Below are 25268 nucleotides of genomic sequence, written 5' to 3' on the forward strand. Positions count from 1 at the left end.
AGAAATCAAGATCAGTTAATGGATGAATGAATAAAAATTAATAATATTTATTCGGTAAATAAGGTAAGTAAATAAGGTGTTCTTTTGTTTGCTTATCACTCTTTTCATACTTTATTGACTTCACATCACACATCACTGTATTCCTACTGTAGATGATTTATATTGAAACTTCTCCAGACAAATTATATCTGCATTCGATCTTTTTCATACTCAGATTACTATTTATATGGTTTGCATTTAGCCAATCACCCCAGGTTATCTTCAGTTCAATGCAATGATTGGCCGACTAGTCGACACGGTCTGGTTTCAATCCACCCAACACTGGCAGTAAGTAGCAAATTAATGGGGGTAAAAATATATAAATCCAACACACACAAAAGACTCAACAGTCAAGAATATGAAGTTCAATAATAGAGGACAGATCAGGAAAACAAGCAACATCCAATTAAAAAAGTAATGCCACTAATTTTCATGTTAAGTTGATGTTTTCATATTTAAAATTGCACAAATATTATCAATAATGTTTTTACTTTACACATTTATCAAGTTATATATTAAAACTGCCCCCTTACAAGGATAAAATTCCCAGTCAGTAAGAAAGAAATGTGTAGTAGTACACATGCAACCAGTTGTAGTTAGCTTGAGCAGTAAGTGTTTCAGAAGGTTGGACTGGATAGTGAATGATGGGACTAACAAACAACTTTCACTGTGTGGGTGATTTTTAAACTTCATAGCATGATGTCACCACAGCCACAGTCCTCTGCCAGTGCTCGACTGCCCAGAATCCGACCCCATATTCCCCCACCCTGCTCCCCCTTTTCCTGAGTCCGGTATTTATTTGAAAAGTACAGTCTACTCTCGTTGATTTATGGCTTTTAAAAAGGAGGGTTTATAGTATCCCTGCCAGTTAAAGGCTCCCAGGGTTGCAGTTTTTTGGCTTGCAGCTAACTTTCTCTCAGACAAGACCATTACTCGTCATCTTTCCACACAGTACATTCACAAGTTCACTTTCTCAGTCCAACTTAAAGTACCTGTATACTCCAGAATACATTTTCCTTTTGTTTTCCATCCAACACAGGATGCAGACTTAGTGTAGCACAAAGTACAAAGTTCTGTTTCCTTTGAAATCCCTTTGGAAGCCTTCCCTCTTCCCTCTGGATAGGGCGGTGATATGGAACTGAGGTTTTCTTCAAGTCCTCCTGAATCCACATGAGTGGTGTTAGAAACAGAGGCAGGTTGCAAATCAGCATTTTCCATCCGTGACCCACAGTGTGATTTCACACCACACACTGTTTTACTAAACACGCCTACTGTGCAGAGTGCAGGAGCCAAAAAGCACTCAAGCATTCTTATTCAGACTCACTTGTTTGTCCAACCATTCATATATAGTACGCAAATCCATACATTATGGACACACATACATCCACTGCTATAATTCTCAAACTCCACTCCAACTTCTCCAACTTCAGACTCGGTTACAGAGTCCATCTGTACTGTAGAGGCTGTTAGAGAGCTCCGCAGGGCAGAGGAGCTCATCAATAATGCAGCAGAGAGAAGTCGATGGCTAGGTATGGTGAAGAGGAGCATCTGCCCTTGGGGCTCGGAGGTCCGGTCAGGCCCTGCAGGCAGAGTGATAGGCTGGTGCCCTCGGGGCAGCGGGCCACTGACACCAGCATCACCCGAGGAAGCCTAGGGAGAAGTCACGCTGTTTGGATTAGCCCTGCCAGACTCAGTGCGTGTACGTGTGTGTCTCTACAGTATGTGTGTGTTTCTCTGTATGTTTGTTTTTGTGTGTGTAGAAGCAGGTCTCTAAAAGAACCATGCATGTTCAGTAACCATTAACACCTCTGATTATTATCGCTGTGGTTTAATGTTCAGTGACGGGCCAAGATGTAGATAAATAAACATAAAGGCACCCTCACTGATAGCAGCAGATGCATATATGCACATGGATGACTGGAGTTTGAAAAGCTTGGCGACTAGCCAGGCTGATTTTTTTTTCTTTTGTTAGCACCATCAGCCAATTTCAACCATGTGTGTCACTGCACAGTGTCACACAGCACACTGAAACCGTTGTAAAATTCTAGACGTAAACTTCAATAGCTCTTTTGATCTCAAAGCATGTTTCCTTTGATAAAACAGATTAAAATACTTGCCTATTGTGGCCCCCAATGCTATACACATTTAAAGTGCCCATAAATCACATAGAAATGTGAGTTCTGATTTGCCTGTGCCCACTGTGTTGCTCACTAACGAGACATCTCCACAAACAGAAACACGATCTACCCTTGAAGGAAAACCCCAATTCCTCCAGTACCAGAACTATGCCGGGTTCTCTTACTGAGGTTCCCTGCTCAGTGTGACTGCTGCTCGCTATAATTATGACCAACACTAACCAGAATCAGGCTGTCCACAAGATGGTTGTGTGACACCGATGTGGTTTGGAACTGTACTACTCCTGAGAAGCCCTGCCTGGGAAGTAACCCCACTACCAGTCCTTCCTCTCCCCACTTCCATACATCCCAAAATTAAAGCAATGCTCCTGTGACTATGAGGGCATGTTGGGTTTGAGCACCAGACTTTCACAGCTCTGTCTCTGTCTCTGACACCACTGTTGGGGTAAGGAATGGTGGGATTTGATTTAAACCTGCAGGTGGTTACAGTGCAGGGACTGTGGAACACATTATCACTGGGGTGATCCTGCTTTTAGCTCCCCATCTTCGTCCCCCTCCTCCCACCAGACTGAATGACATTTATAGGGTCCCTGTGCAATGGTCTGTGACCGTGAAAACCATCGTTGCTCTTGAACGCATATCCCACCCTTCCTGCTCCGCAGCATGTCAGTCAGATAGTGGAGAATGTGGGGATGGAAAGTCCACAGGGCAGAGCAGAACGGTTGACTGACTCATGGGCTTGGTCTGCTCAAACTCAAAATATTGAAATGTGGGCTCCAAGCTGATTTAACGCCAGTGACCTACGGAAACATTCATGCAAATTTTTCTGCTTCTGTTGTGTTCTTCTATGCTATGGCCTGTTCTTTTTTACTCTGTCCAACAGAATGTACTTTGTAAATACATCACAATTTCTGTCAAAACCGGTCAGATCCATAGGGAGCAGAGGGGTATTGGTATGCTGCCTGCAACTTTGCCTTTTTTTGATACTAACGGTATAAACGAAAATATTTGGCTCCTACATATATATATATATAAATATTTTATTTTATCCATTTTCCAAAAACATTTTATGTTTGTGTTGTGTTAATGATAAATTATGATAAAATTTAAAAACTATAGTCACATCCATCCATTCATTTTCTATAATTTTCACACCTGTGGAAGTTACCTTCTGATCTAGTTGTGATGTTACAAACCCGTGCTCTTATGTACACATCTTAATTTGACATTTATGGTGAGTGCAAAGAAACTTTGCATGTGAAAACAGTGTTGATCTCTGCATATACCATTCTACACCTTGAAGGTCAAACATACAAGTTAAGTAGCAATAAGCTCACAAAACTCATTTCTGAGTTGAAGCTTTACTAACTGCAGTTTTAAAGTAGCTTTCTCATCACTAACAGTAACTAATATACTGCCACAATGGTGAATTTTAAAGTTTAACTTTCGCCTCCAGGTGATATCTTCCCGTTTATGATTCAGCAACTTCTTAAAAAAAACAGTTTTGTGCTATTTAATTAGCTATAGAGTAGGTAGGTACACTTAAAACCACTCAAGGATAAAAACATGAAGACTTCTATCTTGTCGAAGAGATATTTTCACTGCATGTTTACACTCTGTGACTTTATTGACATAAAACGGCCTGTGCTTGTTTGAAATGTGTTGATCTGCATAGGACTTAATTTGTTCAAGTAAAAAGAAGCTCTTATAACCGTTCTACTAAATTAAATGATTTTATGAGAAGGATGTTTTTTTTTCTTTTGAGAAAACATACACTTCAAAGAGAATAAATAATGGAGAGCCAGCAACTAGAACTTGTAATATTTCCCATTTGCTTGTAAAACTGCGCAGATATGAGAAATCAAAGCGAGTTGCTGTAACTGGTAAGGGAGAAAATAGAGGAAATGTGGGGGGAAATGAGGATTGTGGAATGTCTGGCACTCTGTGTGACTGGTTGGTTAGCTGGTTGGCTGGCTCTCTAAATGTGGCTTTTCATGGATATTTATACATACAAGTCCTGAAAAGACGCCCCAAAAAACGCAGTCACTTGCCTTCCTACCCCCACTACCACGCCCCTAAGCAAACGCATGGTTGCATTGCAGACAAACATATGTCTATATTCCTTAGTCTTCCTTAAATTCCCATTACGACACACATATATACATTAACATACACATAAACATACTCAGCAACTGCTCTTTTCATTCAACTCTTCACACTCACACACGGGACTGATAAACCCCAAAGTGCTCCTTTATCGTTTGCAGATATTTATTTTACACTGTTTATAGTTATGTATGTCAAAATCATGGTGAAAGTGTGCTCCAACATGTTGATTTAAGAGAACATTTACATACACAACCTTCTTTTTTCTTGCTTCTTTGTCTCGCAGTTTCCCTTCCTAACCAGAACCATATTGACCCTGTCTTTGAACACAGCACACCGAGAGTAGCAATACGTGTAGAAATGAACTGAGTGGGTGCATACAGAGCTGGGATAAAGCCAGACTAATAACTGCACCATATTAACAGGTCAAAGAAAAGCCGTGTTTTTACATGTAGTGGGCTGAAGTCAAATAAACGGATGGTTTGCCATAGGCTTTGCCTGGTGTTCTGAATGATTACCATGTCAAAATTACTTGGGAAGTGTATTCATTCAGCCGCTGATGAAGCTGTAAGACAAGCTCTGTTGAGAATTTTATACATTTACCTCTATTTCTGGTTAATTTGATTGGCCAGAAATGATTCAAATTCAAATATGCATTTCCCACAGCTACCATCCAGCAGCCTGCTCTCTGCTCGTGAGGAAAGTGAAATGTTTGAAATAGGATAGTGCAACAAAAACAGCTTAAAGCAGCAAAAAATAAGATTTACACAGCCTCCATAGAACCAAATGGCTATAATACATCTGTGGGGGTTTAATTGGGTTGATCAATACCATTGATTTAACCATCAACTCACCAGATGATAAGCCTTTTGAGCTGTCAAAACAAACTTTAAATGGTATACAGTACACTTTGCTGCACAAATACAAAACAAACATGATGTAGTTTCCATTGAATATAGTGTTATTCACATATTTGCATTTGTCTTTTATTTATTCATGATTTTATTTCATGTTATGCAAATTTTAGTGACGAAGATGTTTCTATTCACAGCTCAGGTTTACTGCCTCTTTTGTTCAAATGTGTACGAAAGTAAGAAGACATAAGATCTATCAATGCTGTAATTAGTTGTTGCAGTTGCAAACAGAGGGCATTAATTAAGTTGTTTGGTCCTTAAACAGAGAGTACACGTGCACACAACTACACACATGCACACACACAACACTTAATTCAATAAGGAATGTTCCACTAAAAGACAGCAATCCTGTTGGAACATCTGACAGTAGAGTCCATTAGTAGGGAAGATTTAAGTCGATTTAAAGTAAGTAGATTTGGCTCACAATCTTATCTCCTACCAAATTAAAAGAAGTGAATAGGTAGGGATTCTGGAGACATGCACAAGCCCTCGTAGCTAAATTGGCTGCTCAGACTTGTGGCCTTTTTGTTAGAGGGTCAGTCGCTGTGACCATTAGATGTTCCCCCTGGGATTTCGATTTTATTGTGTAGTCTAGTGTGTCTGGTGCTGTTTCCTTTTTCACTGAGGTCAAAAGTTGGACCGACAATAGCCTACGCACAGTGGGCACGTAATGCTTTATGGGTACAATCCACCAGTTTCTGTGTGGATAACTGTGCAGTGTATATATGTTCATGTGTTCAGTTTTCAAATTTATGTTTTGTATCTGTGACTGATGCAGGGAGAGGCTTGTTCCCGGGCAGGAAGACTGATCATTCTGTGCCTCAAGTCCAATTATGTTAACAGTGCATTGGTAGCTTGGTGATTGTTGGTACCCTCAGGGAAAAAGCACACACACACACATGCCACAGACACACACTATTTTGAATGCTTGTTTTGAATGTTTTTTCCAATCTTTCTCCTCTCTGTTCTGTGCGCAAGTTGTCAAGAAACAATAAAAACTTTAAATCGAAACAGAGCCTCTGCTTGGAGGAAGGCAATGGAAATCATTAGAAGACATCATTGTTCAGTATTTATGTGTGTGTGTGTGTGTGTGTGCATCCGCAATAACTCTTTATATAAGTATTAGACTGTTATGTATGTGTGGGACTTGGTCACGTTGCGACACACACATGCATCCAACTGTTTACATCTGCTCAACCTCTCTGTTTACAGGCTTTAAAAAAAGAACAGTGTCCCCAAATTCCAGCCATTACTCATAGCATTAGAACTTTTTAATAGGAAACCGAGTGGGATTTGACTTGGTGGAGACTCATGCACAGACAATAGCTCATTGATGCTAGCGCCGTGTCACTCCTACCTTCTCACTCCCTCTGCGCCTTTAGGTGCTGACAGACTGATAGGCAGCTATTGTTCCACATCTGAATCGGAGGAAGGCAAGCTGTGGCCTCTCCCCTGCTCTCTGGCTTCCCTCTTTCACTCTACCCTCTGTTCCTCCTAAACTCCCTCTCTTAATTTCTTGCTCATTTTCACCATCCTCCTCTTTCACCATGCACTTCAATATTTTGATTTCACTGTTGCTTGCCCACTCATCTCCTGCTCGCTTTCCCCTTTGTGTTAGTCTCACTTCCTCCTTCTCATCTCAGTGTCTCTTCCTTCCCCCTCCCTGGCTCTTCCCTGCCGTGCATCTGTCATTCCCACTCTCCCTCCCTTTTTATCTCCCGACTGTACGTATCCGTCTATCCCTGCCTGGAGTGTCACAAGCAACTTGGCAGGTCACATTCTTTGCTCCTCCATCTGTTGGCTTGATCTCCAATTTCACTTTATCGACATTGTCATCTCTTTTTACTACATTGTTTCCTCTCTCTCTTTCTATCTCCCGCTCTTGCTCGGTCCCTCTGTGTCATCACCTTCATTTGTCCACGAATCCGTCCGAACTCATAACCCTCTCCGCCCAAAGTACCCAGGGGACCAATCTCGGGTGACTTCATGGTGAAAAGCATGTTCAAAGTTCAAAGCAAAGTTTGTTCGGCAGTGGCAATTTAAATTAATACAGCTATTATCTTCTACAGTTTGCCTCAGTGGTGTCACGCTCTGATAATTTACTGCAGCACTTTGCGATAATTGGGGTGTTATCAAAATTCCACTGTGGTAACGAAACCAGATATCCTGTGTCTTGAAAGTATCCTGTTAATGGAAGCAGCAAAAAGGGGTGTTTTTAAGATAGCTGGTTTAATGTGCAGGTATTACAGCAAACAGTGTTCGTGTGTGCATTTTTTTTTTATAGAAGAGTACTTCAATCGAAAGGTTAGTTAGTTTTTGGAAATGCTTTTTTTACTTTTTTACTCTGAGTTTGATGTAGAGCGAATATCAAACTACTCCCAACAGGTGGATAGCCTAGGTGAGTGCAAAGCTAGGCTAGGAAAACAGGGGGTAACAATATAGGCTAGGCCCTTTCCAAAGCTAAGAAAATGTGTCTGCGATGGTTGCCTGGCCACCTAAGGTGGCGACATGACTTATAAAGCTACTCTGAGGTTTTTTTCTTTTTAGTTTTTTTTTTTTTTTTTTACCATTTAAACAAATGAGAATTCAAATAGTAATTATTTTATCTTGGGCCATTACTTTGGACTGTTTAGCTGTTTCCTGTACAAACCAGACAGAACTATTGATTGTCATATCCAGACAAGCTAGAGGAGTTGAACTGATGTTATCTAGGCCCATTCTTTCAAAAAGAAACATGTACTATTAAATACTATTTTCTGTCATAGAGAACTAAAGTTTGCTGAGCATCCCTTTATCGTGTTGCTCATCGTTATATACTATTTCTTAGTATAGAGTCTCACTTCTTCCATCTATTCCTGTTGCATTCTGGCATTAGTCCACTGAGTGGCAGTGTCACGTCACAGCAAACATTCAGACAGGCTTCCTCTGCGGCCACACAAACTCATACACACCTCCACACACAACTTTTTATAAAGCAGTTTGAAAGATATATGGCCAGAATGTGGGAGACACGCACACATACACACACAAAGGAGGCATGCACAGACACACACATGCAGTAACAGAACAATCTCTTCTGTCTCTGACAGCACCAAGTGACACTTTACAATAACACTCTGGTCTGAGGGGAGAGAGGAAGTTGACTTAACGAAGTGTCTGGGAATGAAAGGTGGCCTGTCTCACTCGCTCACAAAAAAGGTCAAAGTGGAGCAGCCAGAACAAGCCAGTCTCTCAACCAGTGTGTCACACATTCGCTCTCTTACGCTGAGATGTCATATGAACATTTAAAGAGTGCCAATTCAAAATGAGGCAGACTATTTGAACAAAAGATACTTGTTCAAAATAAAAGCCAGCACCTAACAAAACTTTGGAATATGTGCTTGTTTTCTTTAATGTTTTATCATTAACTTTTAAGAAAGCACTATACCCTGTCTGTCTTTTAACAATGCATCCTTGAATTGCTGTAATTTTCATTTAATAGTGGAATTATGCACTCCAAAAATGGTAAATCAATTGAGACCGAGACCATTCTATCCAAACAATGCATTCAATTTGTTTTAGAATTGTGTTCACTACCTTTGGGGCGAATACCAAAAATGTGACCACCTGCAACTTTCATAATAAAAAGTCTCCCATGTACTGCCAGTCCTTACATCAAAAGCCATGGTAATTGATTTAACCTAATGATAGAGTGCCTCGGTCCGAAAGTAAATAATGACAACAGTGAGTTTTAAACTGCAAGTGCTCCAACATGAATGTCCACTCGTGCTTTATTTCCCTACATGCTCTGATTTCATTCAGTAGACACTCATCTCCTGCAGTATATCTGACTTGACTCACTTGGCTTTCATTTATGAAGGATGGAGGAGTAAGCCTGTTCCTGGCACACTAACACACCGCATACTGTATACATTCAGTTCAGACAGAATCCTGTTAACTCCTTAAAGGCTCAATCCGTAAATACAATGTGGTGTTGAAACACTGCTTTGAGACTACTGGCTGTGTTTACACAGTGATTCATTGAATTGAGGACATTGCTTTCAGTAAAAGTTATTGTCTAAGCTTTAGATACAAGGACTCACAGGGTTTGGCAGCTAAACATGAATTTTACATGTGTGTAGAGTTTGTACAAGGCTTCTGCTGTATAGTACAACAGTGAAGCACGGCTGTAATGGGGGAAGATACTTTACTGCATTGTTATGGGATATATGGTTGGTAGTGAATTAAATGTAGATGACAACTGCATGCAGGGATTTATTCTGTTCTTTGGGGGTTTTGCTTATAACCGACTTTGTAAAAGCAAATATATTTATTACATTATTCTTCATACCATGTAACATGTTTGAACAAAATAAATTAATGAAAACCAAAATGGCAATGAAAATAAGTTTTATGTAGTATACTTGTGACTATTTTAGTGTCTTTAGTGTACCCAACCTCAATGTATGTTGACACTTATTTAACTACCAAAAACATTGTGTTTGCCAATATGTCTTTCCTCATATTGATTCTGGGTGTTTTTTAAGGATGCTTCAATGGTTACAGCAAAATACTTGCTTAGGTCAACTGAATATAAATGCTGCTGTATCAGTGTGGTAAGCAAGTAAATAGCTCTTAGTTTTATTAAACCTGAATGATTCACAATCAATGTACCACATTTATCCAGAATGGAATTATTAATTTCAAAACCTTATTTCCCAGAAGTCACAACTTCTGGAAAGCTGATACAAAGGTGCAGTCCAAGGTGTGTCTTTGGTTAGTGAATACTGGCATGTCAAGTAATCATGGCTTTGTCACTACTGTTTTGTTGTTGTTGTTTTCCCCCCTACTTCAATGGATCCTCTGTGTTTGTTGTTGTGAATAGTAGTTCCACAAAGAAGCTCTGTTCATGTAAGTCTCTGTAACAAAACTTGGCATTTTGTGTTGATGCTCTGCCATAAAGTCCTAACTAAGCAGCTAAATACCTGACTGTAATATCACATTGTCTACTGTGGTCACTTATCCACTGAAAACAAAAATATACAAAGGAACAACAACAAAAGAATAAGTTTAAGTTAATGATGAAGAACTGTCTGGTTTACCCCTTAGTGTTTCAGGATGTTTACTTCAAATGATTTAAAAAAGTAATTTTCTGCGCAGCCCAATCATTTTAATAAATTTAGACTAGATAGGTTTATCCTTAACAAACAAGTTGTCAATAGTATTTTTTCTTTGTATTATTAAAAAATTTCTTTTCAGTGTACATGCATTTGGGTTTTCAATAAGACAATACAGTCAATGTCTGGGGGGCAGGGCTTTTTAGTAAACATGTGTTTCAACAAGCCGTTTAGATTTTGTTCCCTTTCTGACTAAGGAGTCAGCCTGTGAGAATTGTACTGCCACTGCAATCTTAGTATCTCCACCCACAGCTTAAGATTTAACTTTGCTGCTGAACTCGGTTACAGTGATTCCCTTGCTGCAAAAAAATCTGTAACACCTGAAGTGGAAGTGCTGTGGGCGGTGCCTTGTACAGTAAGGCCTGTGGTAGCTGGTCAATCAGAGCCGATTGCTTTTCAGGAGGGTGGCCTTGAATAGACAGGCGCTAAAACAGAGTGCTTTAGCTACGTCTGGTTTGAGAAAAATAATATGTTTGTTGAACATAAACGTTTACATGATGTAAACCTATTCTAGTAGTCTAGTAGTTAAACATGAAGTATGAACCTGAAAATGGGCATAATATGCCTCTTCTAAATTCAAGACACTGTGATATAATAGATTCACACCTACCAATAGATAACGGAAAAACAAGAAATGCCTAAACCAACATCTAAAGACAGTTTCATCCCAGAAATACTAGCTTACAAAGGAGCAAACAAAGGTAGCAAATGTGGGAAGGTGTAGAGCACAAGAGAGCTTTTGGATGAATTGTGTGTTGTTGGCGGCAGCAGTCTTTTAGTGTAAGTGTGTGTCTGTTTGTGTCTGGAGATGGTAGGACTAGAGCTTCCAGATGTGGAGTGGGCAACCTGCCTGTCGGGACCCAAACACAGGAACTTCCCGCTGACGGCAGAGATTAATCAAAGCCAGGGGAATCTCTACAGCAAGACGAGGATGGAGTATGTGTGTGTGTTTTTGCATGTGTTTATTTGTGGAAGGATGACTACTTTTTTAAACATGTGTTTTTGCGTGTGCATGACTACCAAATTCCTGTATAAAAGGGCAAGTTCCAGTCTTTGCCAAGTCTGTTGATTTGTCATCCACTACCTAGAAAAGGAATTCAACCCTTCACTTTATTGCCGGTGCCCTTTGGGAAGAGACTAATACTAACGTTATTATGGGAAACATGTAGTCATGCTGGCATGCACACAGTATTTACAATACAACCAACCAAAGCAAAGTATGATATTTTTCCCTAAAATTTCAATCTGATTATAAATCAGCACATGTGTATATACAACAATCACTCGGTCAAAACACATTTACCACATCCCTAATGATGGTTTTCAGATTGAAGGTCTTGCTCATGGAACTTCATGAGGCTGTGTCAGAAGCAATAAAAATGGGTTTGCAGCCTTTCATGGAAGACTTACAGACTTTGCCATAATCTCGAGGGCTTGGTGCAATTTAAAACTCACGCTATTGCCCTCCACTATCAGTTGAGGGCTTTGGTAGGTTAATGGCATTTCACTAACTTTCTCTTAATGCATTTTTCAGTCTTTGATTCACGCCCCAGTGCGCTCTTTTGCAGCACTTCCATACTATCTGACGGGACATCACGTCCTGGCGTTTATCAATTAATTGCACACTGCTCCTGGGTGCCATCGTGAGCCAATGAGATTTTTTTTTTCTTCAGTAAATGAGTGATGCATGTCTTCTCTGAGGTTCCCTCGATAGAGGAGAGTAATTACTCACAGGCACAACTCTGGCCAGATCTTTGGGTCTTGTGGCGACATCAGTGGTCATCAGTGTACAGGGATTCGTAGCACTTCAACAACAGCCAAAAATATACGTAGACTGGAACATTATTCATTGTCCTATTTCATATTCTTAAAGAGGACATTGTGTTGTTGAAGAGACCATCCATAAAGAAATCACTTTTATCCACTGTTATCTCCAAAAAAATCATGAAAGATGCACAAACTGTCAGAGCAGATTGGAGGTATTATGTGAAGATTGAATTGGACACAAATGTGTTGTTGTGTGTTAAGGGAATAGTTTTATCTTGATGAGAGTTGGATGAATACATCAATACTACCCTGAAAGAAAGTAGACCTGTTTGCAGGGTTGCCAACTTTTCATTTTAGTTTGAGAGATTCAGAAAGTATATTTAGTGAGCAAGCCTTTTTTTAATGTTTCCTACCTTAGCGGTCAGAGTCATCACTCCTTTACCCCCAAATTCACAATTTTAAAGCTTTACAGATGAAAAGCCAAGTAATCATGGTCAGTGATAAATAAGTATGGTTGATCAGGACTTGGCAACCTCCAGACATTATAGTCTAAATCAGGAGATCAAACATAACCAGGGTATCTGGGGATCTTCAGCAGAAATTTTTCAATTTCGCTGACTGGTTTCTTGCATTCCAGTGAGTAATTTTGTTTGCCGAAATGTGGAGTTTGGTGGACAGGGGAGAATATGATACTGCAAAATGAGACTCCCAGGAGAATCTGGAGGGTTGGCAAGTAGCTACATCTACAACAACAACAACAACAAGTAACATTGAAAGAAAATGAAGGGGAAAACCACGTCGCCCAAAGACAGTAGTATAATTTGGAAGAAAAACAAACTAGATTTTATTAAACCAGACATCTAACCTATGAAAAGAAGGGGAAGCGTTGTTAGCTGAACTACTTTCTTTGGATTTGTCATTATTTACACACTGACTATTCAGAGGTTCTTTCACATATATTTGCTGTTATTACTTGGCAGCTAAATTGAGCTAATACAAATTATGCTGCTGATAATTAATAGTTGAGAGAAATACCAGTGCATGACTTAAAATTTGAATTTGTATTCCCCTCCAGGGGCACTAGGGTTATATTGTTGGTGAGTCAAATTATTTTAACCTAAAATGTCTAAATTACATTAAATGCTGTATTTTGATATTTATGTTTGTGCATGTAAAAACAAATGTGATCCCAGGTGTTGGTATGTACAGTATATTTTTCTACGTTTGGACAGAGCAGGGTTTATATGCTAGGCCAAGCTAATTTCCTGATCTTAGCTCCATACTTTATGCCCAGATGTGAAAGTTAGTGATGTACCTGTGGGCGCTGTGAGCATTGACTACGGGTGTCACATGCATGCTGTGCAACCAATCATGTGAGGATTGACAAGGAGCATACCACCAAGCAGGGACGGGTGGGGGTAGCACCACTGAGACTGAGACTGTGACAGGAGACAAGAGGAGTGAGGACGAGACAGGAGTGCTGTTATTTAATTTATTTATTTTTTCAGTACTTTGTGTGTGTGTGTTTATATATATATAAAAATGCCAATAGCTGTCCTTTTTTAAAACTTCTATGCTTAGGTTTGTATAGGTGTTTCTATCTGCTTTGTGTAGCAGAGTGGTTCTTCAAGCAAGTTAGTGCATTCATTGGGTGGGTTCAGGGAGTTACAAGGGATTTTACAACTATAAATGCAATTGGCTACAGCAAATTATTGAAATTCAAGTGATATATGCGTTCAAATACAAATCACAAGTAAAAACAGTGCTAAATTTGGTATAAGTAGTAAAATGAAGAGCCATTTGGGAGCCGAAAGAGCCGGCTCTTCTTGGTGAGCTGAGCCAAATGATCTGGCTCACTAAAAAGAGCCAGAATTTCCATCACTAGTGAAAGTGGTATCAATCTCTTCTTGGAAATAAAGCGCCTGATGTGTGTTTCCCAAAATGTCAAACTATTCCTTTAGTGCACAGTTGGGAAGGGACATTTGATACTACCTATATTAGTTCCAATAACAACAGATGTCATACTGGCCACATTTAGCCTATACAATAGCAAATTTGATTTTATTGCTAGACATATACTGTCACAGACACATTAGTTTCTCATGCCTCTGTTGACACTGTATCCATCTTTCTACTCTGTGAAAAATGTTTTTATTTAACTCATACACCAAGACTCCCACTGCTGTCTCTAACATAGTTTGACAAATACTAAAGGCCCTTGGTGTACTTGACTGTACAAGTGATTTGGTATTGTTGGCTACTGCTATTGATTCTCAGTGGCTAAAAAAATATTTTTCCAGTAAGAGCTGCTGCCCGTCAGGTCAGTTTTCAGGCTAGAGATGCCTCTGCTGACTCTACAATAATTCAGAAACAACTCTTTGGCGGCAAGAGCAAGAAAACGTTTGATGCTTTGGCCAACATTGTAATAAAAGATCTGTCGCTGTGGTCACTCACAGTAGTAACTGACATCTATTTCTATTTCCGAAGGCAATGTTGAGAATTTACAAAAAGAGTATGTATTTTGTCCAGTTGTTAAGTAATCTCTGATTCCAAATGTTTCATAAAAATCACTATTCATAACACTGCAAGTTTTGGGTTGTTAATTGCCTTTGCTAGAGAGCAAAGTATATAGTGGAAAGATTTGGACTGTGACACCTCCTCTCTTAAGTTGTCCTCTCTTAGAAGGTAGCCCATTAAAATTTAGCAAAATGATATTTAACACGGTCTCTGCTCTTCAGTATTTAACTCAAAGCATTTCCACTGGACTGTACAGAGCTGTAGAGTTTTGAATGGAAATGCAATTATTTTAAGCAAGTTTGCTATCTGCGCTGGCTCCTAGTTTTGGGCTCCAGCTTTGCACACATACAGTACACCATTAAGGTCTATTTTTTTTCTAATTAGCATATATTTAAATAAGAGACAGGCTTTCAACTGATATTACTACTTTTTGATTCCCCATCACTAGTAACTCAAAGTCATAGGCTATTGGCCATTCTTTTTTTTTTAATGCACCAGCAAAAATAGCTCTGAGAGCTTGCAATACACTTATTCACAACAAAGATTTTGACTCATAGCAGGAAAGATCCCAGCTCTAACTAATAACAGTGAAGGCTGCATTCCACTGAGGTCTCCAATAATCCATGCCAGTAAGTCAGCATGTGCAGTAACAGTGGTCTGGTACTGTGACACACAAAATAAGATGCAGCCATTACTAATATTACACCTGAGTTTAAGAAGTCAAAATGATGTGAGACCGTATTAACCAGTTGACATATCGATAAGTCAAGAAAGACAAATTGGTGCTGTTAATTGAAAAACTATATACTGTATCTCTAAATTTGGTGATCAACTCGAGTTCTTTATAGGTTGGGAAGACGTTGCTAGACAAACTATTTTGTAGTCAAAATATACTTTTCATGGATTTTTAACAAAAGATATGCCCCCTGTCTGTCTAGAGACAGATAAGAGATAAGATAAGAAAAGATCACACACTTTTCTTGCACTACATTTCTAAAAGTGTCAGAAAGATGAAAACTTGATTGGCTTATGACCATAAAAGGATTTGAAAATGAGTACAGGTAATCTCCTTCAGGAACTATAATGCTTAGAAATTTAATTCACAGTAACCTCTGCTGAAAGCTTACTACAGCAAAACATATCACAAATAAACTAAATATACTAATACAATTGAGGTTTTTTTCAAAATGTATAGACTTGTACTGTAGAACTTTCACCTTTTATTCACAAAGCATGATATTTGCATTGTGTGCGTGTTGATGTTACAAAATTCTGGTAGACCATACTGCATGGAGGTGTAATGTGAACCTCTGCTTGGCCTCTTACTGATAGCTGCTCTGGATAACAGCATCAGCTGCTGATTAAAATGCAAATGATATTCACAGTGGTTCAGGGTAGAGTGTTTTTGTATTTGGTTTGGGAGTGTGAAAATATGTCAGGGATGTGGAGTTGAGTAGACAATGTTTGAGGAAGATGAGCAGGTCTCTGTAGGCCAGCAAATTGGCAATCTTCTTGATGAGGCCTGCAGTTGTGTTTGTAAATGGTTTTTGCCATAATGTAAATACATGGTGCTGAAAGTTAAATGATACACACGTGTATGCAATAATACACAGCTGATAACAGTTACCGTCCTTAGCTGAAATCAATTGCAAACACGGCAGCAGTACACATGTGTAACACAATTACTTTGTTAGATAGCCGAGCAACAGTTTTATTATTATAAGCGTTTGAATATGTACACATCCCCCCTTCTCTCTGCACTATTAATATAATTCTCCTCCTCGCTGATTTTCTGCATGACAAATTCATGACGCAAGATCACCATTCAACTCTGGAAAGCACAAGATTATTGTAATTACATGGATGCACTCTCCTACCCAAATTAGGAGCATCACATTTGTGACCCCTAAAATGAGAGAGAAATCATCTCTTAGCAACCCATACCAACAATAAAAAACCTCCCAGTTGAAGCAGCTCATGCTGGCATATTAGTTAGGAATGTGCTTTTACTTTCCGCCTGCACAATTTGCATTGTTGGAAAAAGCACCAGGCAGATGGTTCACATTGATTCTTCTGTTCATATAGATGGAAGTCTGAAATGTTAATCCTGAAATATACTGCCAGTGCCAAAGCTTGTCTGCTCCTGGCATTATTGCAAAGACTATATGCAAGATGAAGCCATGCGTTCAGTGTTTAATCACAGTGTTGATTGTAATATAAAACATGTACAAAACAATATGCTTTAGATGTGGAAGTATACATGTGCAAAAATACCATTTATTGAAAGAGTACAAGTTTACATTTTTAATAAAGGTTTCATAAATGTGCATGAATTCTTGTAACACACTTAATTGAAATAAATGAAATTATCTTTAAGAAAAGCAAAAATTGAGATTTGAGAGGTATTTTATTTATTTTTGCAGTGCATCATCTAAACGTCCTTTTTTACCCACATCTTCCAGGTTTGTGAATGCCTGTGGGGATTAGCCCTTTACCCCTGTATGCTAACATTTTGAAGGGCTCTAAAAGCCAGGGCCATGGAGTTCAAACAGTCCCAAGACCCCAAGTGAGCTCCCTGAAGAAAACTTGGGACTCATTGGTTCTGCATTTCCTCAGCTTCCTTGATGGCATTGGACTTTATCATAAGCATGTCACATCGTTGAAGCGGACTCTGCGGCGAGCAGGAGCAGGAACAGGGCATCGTCACTGGGGAGCAGCATTCCCTGATGTAAAAAGGGAGGGGTCAGAGGTGGTGAGTCTGGGATTTGTTTTTTCTATGGGTTTGAGGTGTTTATAATGCTGCACAAAAGAACATGGAGCTATAGAGGCCATCTATCATACTATCATTCACATTTTAGGCTGCTGCATAATTATCCACAGTGAATCAGAGCCTTGGTGTCTCGTTCAAGGATACTGGGACAAGATCTGGGGATGTTAACGACCACATTAACTGGTGCAGGAATTTGGTTGGCCCCAGTAGCGAGGAACAGTGTCATATTCTAATGTATTGCTAAAGCAGTGGCACACTATTTTCTAACTGAGAGTGCTGATTTCTTTTGTCCTTGGGTGTTTGTATTACGTGCTTCTCATTATTAACTTTTACCGAAACCTATTCAAATGTTATGAGGAAGGTTAAAAGGGGTCATTTCACTAGAAAGATAAAAATGCCCCAGGTTGACGGGCAGAGTACTCTATTTTGCTGTGTTGTTTGTGGTCCACAGGCTTAAGTCAATCACCATTATCCAGTGCCTGCCTCATTTGCTCTTTGCTGCTCCCTCTGGTGTTTGTCTTCCCTCCTTCTTGACCACCTATCAACAAACATGCTGAGATAATGTAACTCAATAGAAGTTGCAATAGTAAAGGGGATTTATTCAGAACTTGGGGTGAATCATGAAGATGCTTTCTCTTCCTCTTGGCTTGCATGCTGATTAATGGATGAAGCAGATTTTATCTACTTTATTATTAACTTCTCTCCCTCCTTGACTCTTCTGCTCCCTCTCCATCTTCCTCTCACACATTCCCAGAGTCTTACCTCATCTAATGAAGATGTGCCTCCAATTTTTATTGTCAGGCCTGTCTTTTCTTCTCTCCAAATAGCTCCCTTGATGATGCGTGTTTCTTAAATAAACCCGATTTCCTAGATGCTCATTTTTCCCCATTAAAGTCCCACTGTGTTTGTCTGAATGCATTTCACATTTTCCCGTTCCTGGCACATAGACTTGGATCAAGTTATTTACAAATAGTTGTCTGATCTATTGTAAGCTACACAGAAGCAACACATATTTTTTTCCATGCAAGCCAATAAAATGCCTGTCAGAACGTTGAACACCATAAAACTCGCAATCAAATATTAATTCTTTCCAAACAACCCAACAACAGACGTTGGTTCAAACTTTCAAATCATGATTGGCACAAAGTTGTGCATGAAAATATGAATATATTAGCAAATCTATCATGTAAAATAACAAAAATATCTTTTACATACCAGAAGTCTGTGTTTATGTAGGACCCCATCACTCATATACACATAAAGAAAATTGTTTTTTTTTACGAAGTAATAATGGGTTAGAAGTGTACTTCCCAAGATAGAAGGTTTCTATTGTGTCCACTGGTTGCTGCTCAAAATGGCTTATCTTTAATGTGTTACATCAGAGATTTACATTTTTTACAGCTTAACAACACAAAATGAGCATAATATTTAGTGTTGCAAATTAAAATTGTGCCCACAAGTGATTACTAAATGAGTACAGGATAGTTAAACATTATTGATAATGGCATTTGCTCAAAGATAAAATATTCAGGCACAATGAGAGACTTCATCAAGCTTTCCTGCTCAACTACATCTCAAAACCATTTAGTTGCTGCTCTAATTACAGTGTTTACTCAGTATCTCTAACATGGAAATGTTGCCTACTAATCATAAAAGGCTTACTAAAGAGCAGCAACACAAGACAGTATTTTATGACGCATAAAGTGGTAGGTGTGTTGCAGTTAAGGGTTAATGAAGTAGAAAGATTTGGTTTGGATCAGCGATCTAACTTTAATCTCCACTTAGGCTTGTAGATGTCAATAATGTTGATACATGACTTATAAATACATTTAATAGATGTCACTGCTTTCATGTGATACTGTGGGACTTGTCATGATCGTCTAAATCCTGTCCATCTGGTACCATAAAGCGGTTGAAGTAAATGTTGACAGTTATTTGCAAATAAAGTATTTGATCCAGCTCTGCGTGCTGGTGTGTGGTGTCACTCTGACTACCTCCGGACACACACACACACGCAAAGCGAGAGAGACTCTCACTTTGTGTGAGTCTCTCTGTCTCTCTCTAGTTTTGTGTCTTGGGTTACAGGGTAACTGGAGCTGTGTTAGTGTGTGGCGTTCCTCAATCCCCCAGAGGACCTCAGCTCCATGTTATGGTTTCCATCAGTCTTGTGCAAAGCTGGAAAGAAGGTGTGCGTGTGTGTCCATGTAGGTCTCTGCGTGTGAGTTATTTGTAATGGAAGTTCAGACTGGCCAATGGTTGCCTGTTATTTCTTAACCGTGATGATTCAGTTGCTTTACTGTAACAGTTTGAGACAGAGGTTGTGCTTGACAAATGCAGCAAGTCAACAGGCTGATTTAAAGTGTTAGTTTGTATCCGTGATATTTCACATCAACATATGACCTCATTCACTTACTTCTGACCTCTAACATTTTCCCTCGACCTCTTTTCACATTGCATATACAGTGATACTGTCTCTGGGTTTTGTTAAATGAAAATATGTGTGTACAGTCTGCTGCCTGATATTATATGCGGCCAACTATAGGCTGCGTGAAAAAACTGATCTCAACCTTTCACTATCAATGTCATCCAGTAGATGTTGGAGCTTTTAAGTCACCACCGATAAAACCTGAGTAGGTGATGAAACAACAAACAAAAAAGCACTCTGGCCTCTGCTTTTAACATGCTGCAGGACTAAAGGTGTGGTGGGCCTCACACATGTGGGAAAATTACTACTTCTCTTTCTGTTTATCATAGACTTTTAAAAGAGCAGGGGGACCAGAGAGAGTGCTTCCAGTTTCACTTTTTGACCAACCTTGTATATGTTCTATAATGATAGCAAGGTTTTATTTTTCATAATGTATGTAATGTGTAATGTAACATTTTTAAGCACAAGCTCTCTCTCCAGTGAGCGCCCCCCCTCTTTCTCACTGTTCTTCTCCAGTTGGTCGAGTTCCCACCCCAACACCTGCCACTCACTTTGATGGACCATCTACCTTGAAACAGCATGTAGCCAAGAGACTAAGAGTAACAAACAACTCAAAAGCAAATGCAGGAAATCAGCAATAAAATGCCAATTATCTCCAGGTTTTTCAGCTCCACTGTACTTTCGTCATGCAGCTGCTGTTGTTGCAGTAACCTCTTGGAGCCTAATAGCCACAACTCAGCTTATGACTGACTAATGGTTTATGCTCCAGAACATCCTAAACATTATTAAAAGATCAGTTTCAGACAGACAGATTTAAGCATGTAGACAGGGTTACAGAGAGAATAATGTGTAAAATATGCTGTTTATGGATATTTTCAGGTCGGAGACATGTAACTCCCACGTTGCATTGCAGCATCATTGCTGTGACTGAGGATTGGACAAAATCCTTTTAAAATGTCTAAGGTATTTTATAGCAATGTCTAGGACATCTTGGCAGCCTGCTGAGCAATGAGAGACAACTCTTTTTTTATTTCTGTATTTTACGGTTTCTGAGAGCTCAACACACCGCACACATGCAAATAGAGAGAACACAACCAAATACAGAAACGCTGCAAGTATCAGAGATGACAACCAAAACTCTTTCCAGGAGACACTAAAAAGTGATGTGCTCAGCTGGGATAAGCTTGTTCTTGTCATGGTTTGCGGCGCCAAGTCATTGAAATTAGATATAGATACCTATAAATCTCACACACTGGTCCTTAAAAACACACCCGAATCTCATGCAGAATCTACCAGCTCCTCATTGGAGGAAGTTACAGCAAGCCATGTCCCAGCCATGTCTGTTCTGTTGTCATCTGTGTTAGTTGCATTTCCTGGATGTGTTTTTCCTAAATTCTGCATGTGTTGCTGAAGATATTTTCTTCATTTGCTTCTGTTGTGTTGTGTGTTGTTTTAAATAATATTGGTCTCAAAACAGTAAATGATAAATATGAAATAATAATGTTTCCAAGATGCTTCACAACCATTGGCTCATTCTCAGCTGCGTGCCAAGCAATGTCCAACCATTAACGCAGGTGCATGAAACTTTTTACTTTTGATAATGGTTTGTGACCTCATACAGTCCTTGTATTGGATGACTAAATGGTCAAGTAATTAAATCATCAGGGTGCGTCCTGTTGCCTGTGGTCATCACTTGGTTTGTCAGTGAAACATTACTTTGGAGGACAGAGGCAGAGTTTTTAAGCCTTTGCTGTTAGATCACAGACACTTCAACTTTTCAACTCACCCTGCGGGTGCTTTCATTCATTGCTTGTGACATGTTTTGGCTAGTTAATGTTACAGGCTGCGTCTGCTATGGCTGCACTGCTGTAAGCTATTTCTTGCTTTGCTGTGCTGTTGCTGCATTAATTATCCGTCTGTATGGTTCTGCATGCTTTCAAGTGATGTCATGCTGTTTAATCTCTCTGTATTCATTTGCATTGGGAAGAAAGTGTCAAGTTAATAGTCAAGCTAATTTTCTTGTGGTTTCATCTGGCACTGCCTTGCTGCTTTACCCAAGATGATAATTTGAATACTTCTGCAGTGGCTGAATTGATGATGGGCATATTTACCCCTGGTAGTTTGAAGTTGTTTCTTGAGTTTTCTGTGAGCTCATGTATGCTCTTTAGCTCATCACTCAAGAGTATTAACTTTATTCTACTAAAACTATTTTTATGGTTGTTATATCATAATCGAATATAACTGAGCTCCTGTTTACTAACAATTTGTTTTGCTGAAATAGAGGAGATGATGCCTGCTCAAGAGCAACATGTCTTTCTCTCCATAACATTTTAGTATTTCCATAAAGATACTATCAATATCTTCATAATGAATACTGAGATACTTCTAAGATGATATGGGCTTGTTAGCATTCAAGGGAAATCTTTTATTATTGCTTCTATTAGGTGGAACATTTAATTTAGGATATTTTTCCTTGAAGTCAGTATCCTGCCACACGTTCATCCGAGGACAGCCAGGATGTTGTATTAGCTTCACCTCAGATGAGAAGGGCTTTGCTAGCATTCAAGGGACATGCTTGTTGTAAAGATTCAGGATGGCAGCTCACAGTGGCTCTGTTGTCTTGGGAATTTTAATGCTAATACTTATTAAGTAGGGAGCAATCATTTTGTTTTGGGGGATTAACTCTCTCAGCAGAATTCCTTGACATAAGTGTCTCTGACAGAAATGAAGCACTGTTAGTTCAAGCAGAGCACTGAAGTCACACTTTAGTATTGGCTGTTGCAGTGATTGGCTCTTTCACAGCTGTCTGGGCAGTAACATCCAGTTATAACCATGCAGGTGTAAGCTGTGGACATTATAACCTGATAACAGTGTTACTCTGCTGACTGTGCTCTTGCCAACTGCTGCAGCTCCCTCCACCACCCTAACCTCCTCCTTATGTGGTATTTTGTATTGTTGATTTAATTAAGATTTAATGCTTATGTCTGTGTTTATTAAGAGGAATTGGCCCTCTCAGCAATATCCTTGTTGCTGCTCAAATTCTTTGGGAGCTTCCTCAAATAACAGACCCCTTTTCCCACCAAAATTAACCGCCATTTAATATAAATAGTCAATTTCTTGACTCTCTGACTAAAGTTAAATTTAATTGCAAGGAACCCGTAGTCTGAAATGCAGCAAGTGCATTTTTTATGTTTCTTTCAGCAACATTATCATTACTATTATTGCAATGAAACTTGAGGTTAGGCAAGTAATGGGTTGCTGTTATTGCAATAACACTTGTAGCACATGAAAACATCTTAAATCCCCTGTGACCTCAGTGTCACATGACCCACATGACATGTGTAAAACTGCAGCAGCCTGGGCCCTGACAGCCGGTGTGGCCAGCTTTGTTGTGGTCATCGTTGACAAATCAAAGTTCTCTGTTAAGTCTGCGGTTTGCAAGGTCAAGGGCTCGATTGAGGTTTGTCTCTCAGAGGATTAAGACAGCAGAACACCCTCCTTATTTTTCAAAAACGGATGGCGTGCTAATCTGAGAGTTCCCTCTGTGATCTTGTGACCACAGTTTTGAGGTCGAGGTAGCAGGCCACTGAATTGCTCCTGGTTAAAATAAGTTTAACCCCCTGAACCCATGTGCAAGCTACCACTTCCCCAGATGAAAAGGTTTACTTAGTTGTGTATAGAGCACCTGGCTCTTCAGAAGTACTGGAAAAAATATTACACATTTTGAACATTTCAAAATATTTAAGAGAATACATACTGATACAATGAGGCACAATAACTTAAAAACAAGTGACTAAACACTGCTTCAAGGTATTTGCTATTATTATTCTCTGGAATTAGTGGCAATAGTGTGTGTTTTTTTTAAAGAGACTTTGTTGGTTTGTGAAAATGTTTGTAATCTTTGGCGAGATTTTAATCATTTCACAGTCCTATAATATAGATTTAATTTCAAAACCAGAATGTTTAATGTTTTACTTCTTATTTTATTTGATTCTAATTTCATTTGCCAGATTTTTACTTATCGTGGTGCTGAATTGTTTTAATCTTGATGTCCACATGTAGGATTACTATGTACTAAATTGTCTGCACTGTCAAACTTCAATAACGAGCATATTAAGCATATTTATCTGTGACCAATGGGCCTTATAACTAGAAGATATTTTAACTTGTGAAAGCAGAGAAAGCACACATGAAACTAATAACTCCACTAAACTTTTTGTTGTTGTTTTTAACCATGTTGTCTTAATTTAAGATGACTACTTTCCCTCCACTGTGGTTCATGTCACTGCTCACTTCACAGTTGGCTTGTGGCGGGTGTAGACAGATGTGCTACCTCCATAACACATGGCATTACCGGCCACTTCTTTTCGCCTGCCAGCAAGGCACTTCACTGATCAGGTGTAACACTCTGGAGGCTCACTTTGTTACCCCCTGAGAACCTACTGCTGAAAATACCCCAGTTAATCAGTAGGAGTCACTAGTGCAGCAATCCCTTAAAGGTGTCCCACCTTCAAACATGCATGACAAGAAAAGGTAGTGAGAATTAAACACAGGGCCTCTACGAGTGAGCGAGAAGTCAACCTGTAAGCCACCTGTACACCTCTCAGGGATGGCTCTGCTCCATTTAGGTATGCCAGTGAGCCATGCCAGTGAGCAAGCTTGAAAATTAGCAGGGAATATGTCTACTGTAAGTGGAATGTAGTCATTACGAATGTAGTGTGTATGAAAGGCTATCTGAGCGGTAGGCTTTCTCTTAGATACTGTACAGCTGTGTTATTTAACTTTAAATCTAATGAAACTCTCGCTCCTGGCATTGATCTAGCTAATGCTATGCAGTATTGATACAAGAATTCTCATCTTTCTTCCACATACAGACAAATGGATGGCTGGCTGAATATACACAGATTGCCAGTGGAGGTCTGGGTAGATGCATCATCCATTGTCATATTGCCATAATTTATGGGTGACAGCAGAGATATGATCAGAGATGTGACAGAGTAAATCGGATTCCCAAAGGTCACTGGCAAGGTCTAGGGGAGGGGTTCATTATAGCAGATTTTATCGATGTCCTTCAATCATGTTTGTGTGTGAACGTGTTTGTGTCTGTGTGTGTGTGTGTGTGTGTGAGTGTGTGTGTGTGTGTGTGTATGTGGTATGTGAGAGCAGGGACAGTGAGTGGAGACCAAAGAAGGGACATGGGAATAAAGATGAAGAAATACCACAGTATGTGGATAGTGAACCGTCTGAACTGCTTGTGTTTACAGTAACTGTTATGATGTTTCCTTGGTGGCTCAAAATGTGCGTGCTTGTCTGTGTGCCCTTGCGTGTTTAGTTGTAGGTATATTCATCTGCTTTTTTTGCTCTGTGCACAGGGCAGACTGCCAACAACTGTGTGGTGAACAACATGTGCTGGTTGCACATATCTGTGTGTGCGTCTGT

This window comes from Larimichthys crocea, chromosome XVII (assembly GCF_000972845.2).
Source record: "Larimichthys crocea isolate SSNF chromosome XVII, L_crocea_2.0, whole genome shotgun sequence".
Taxonomy (NCBI): Eukaryota; Metazoa; Chordata; class Actinopteri; family Sciaenidae; genus Larimichthys; species Larimichthys crocea.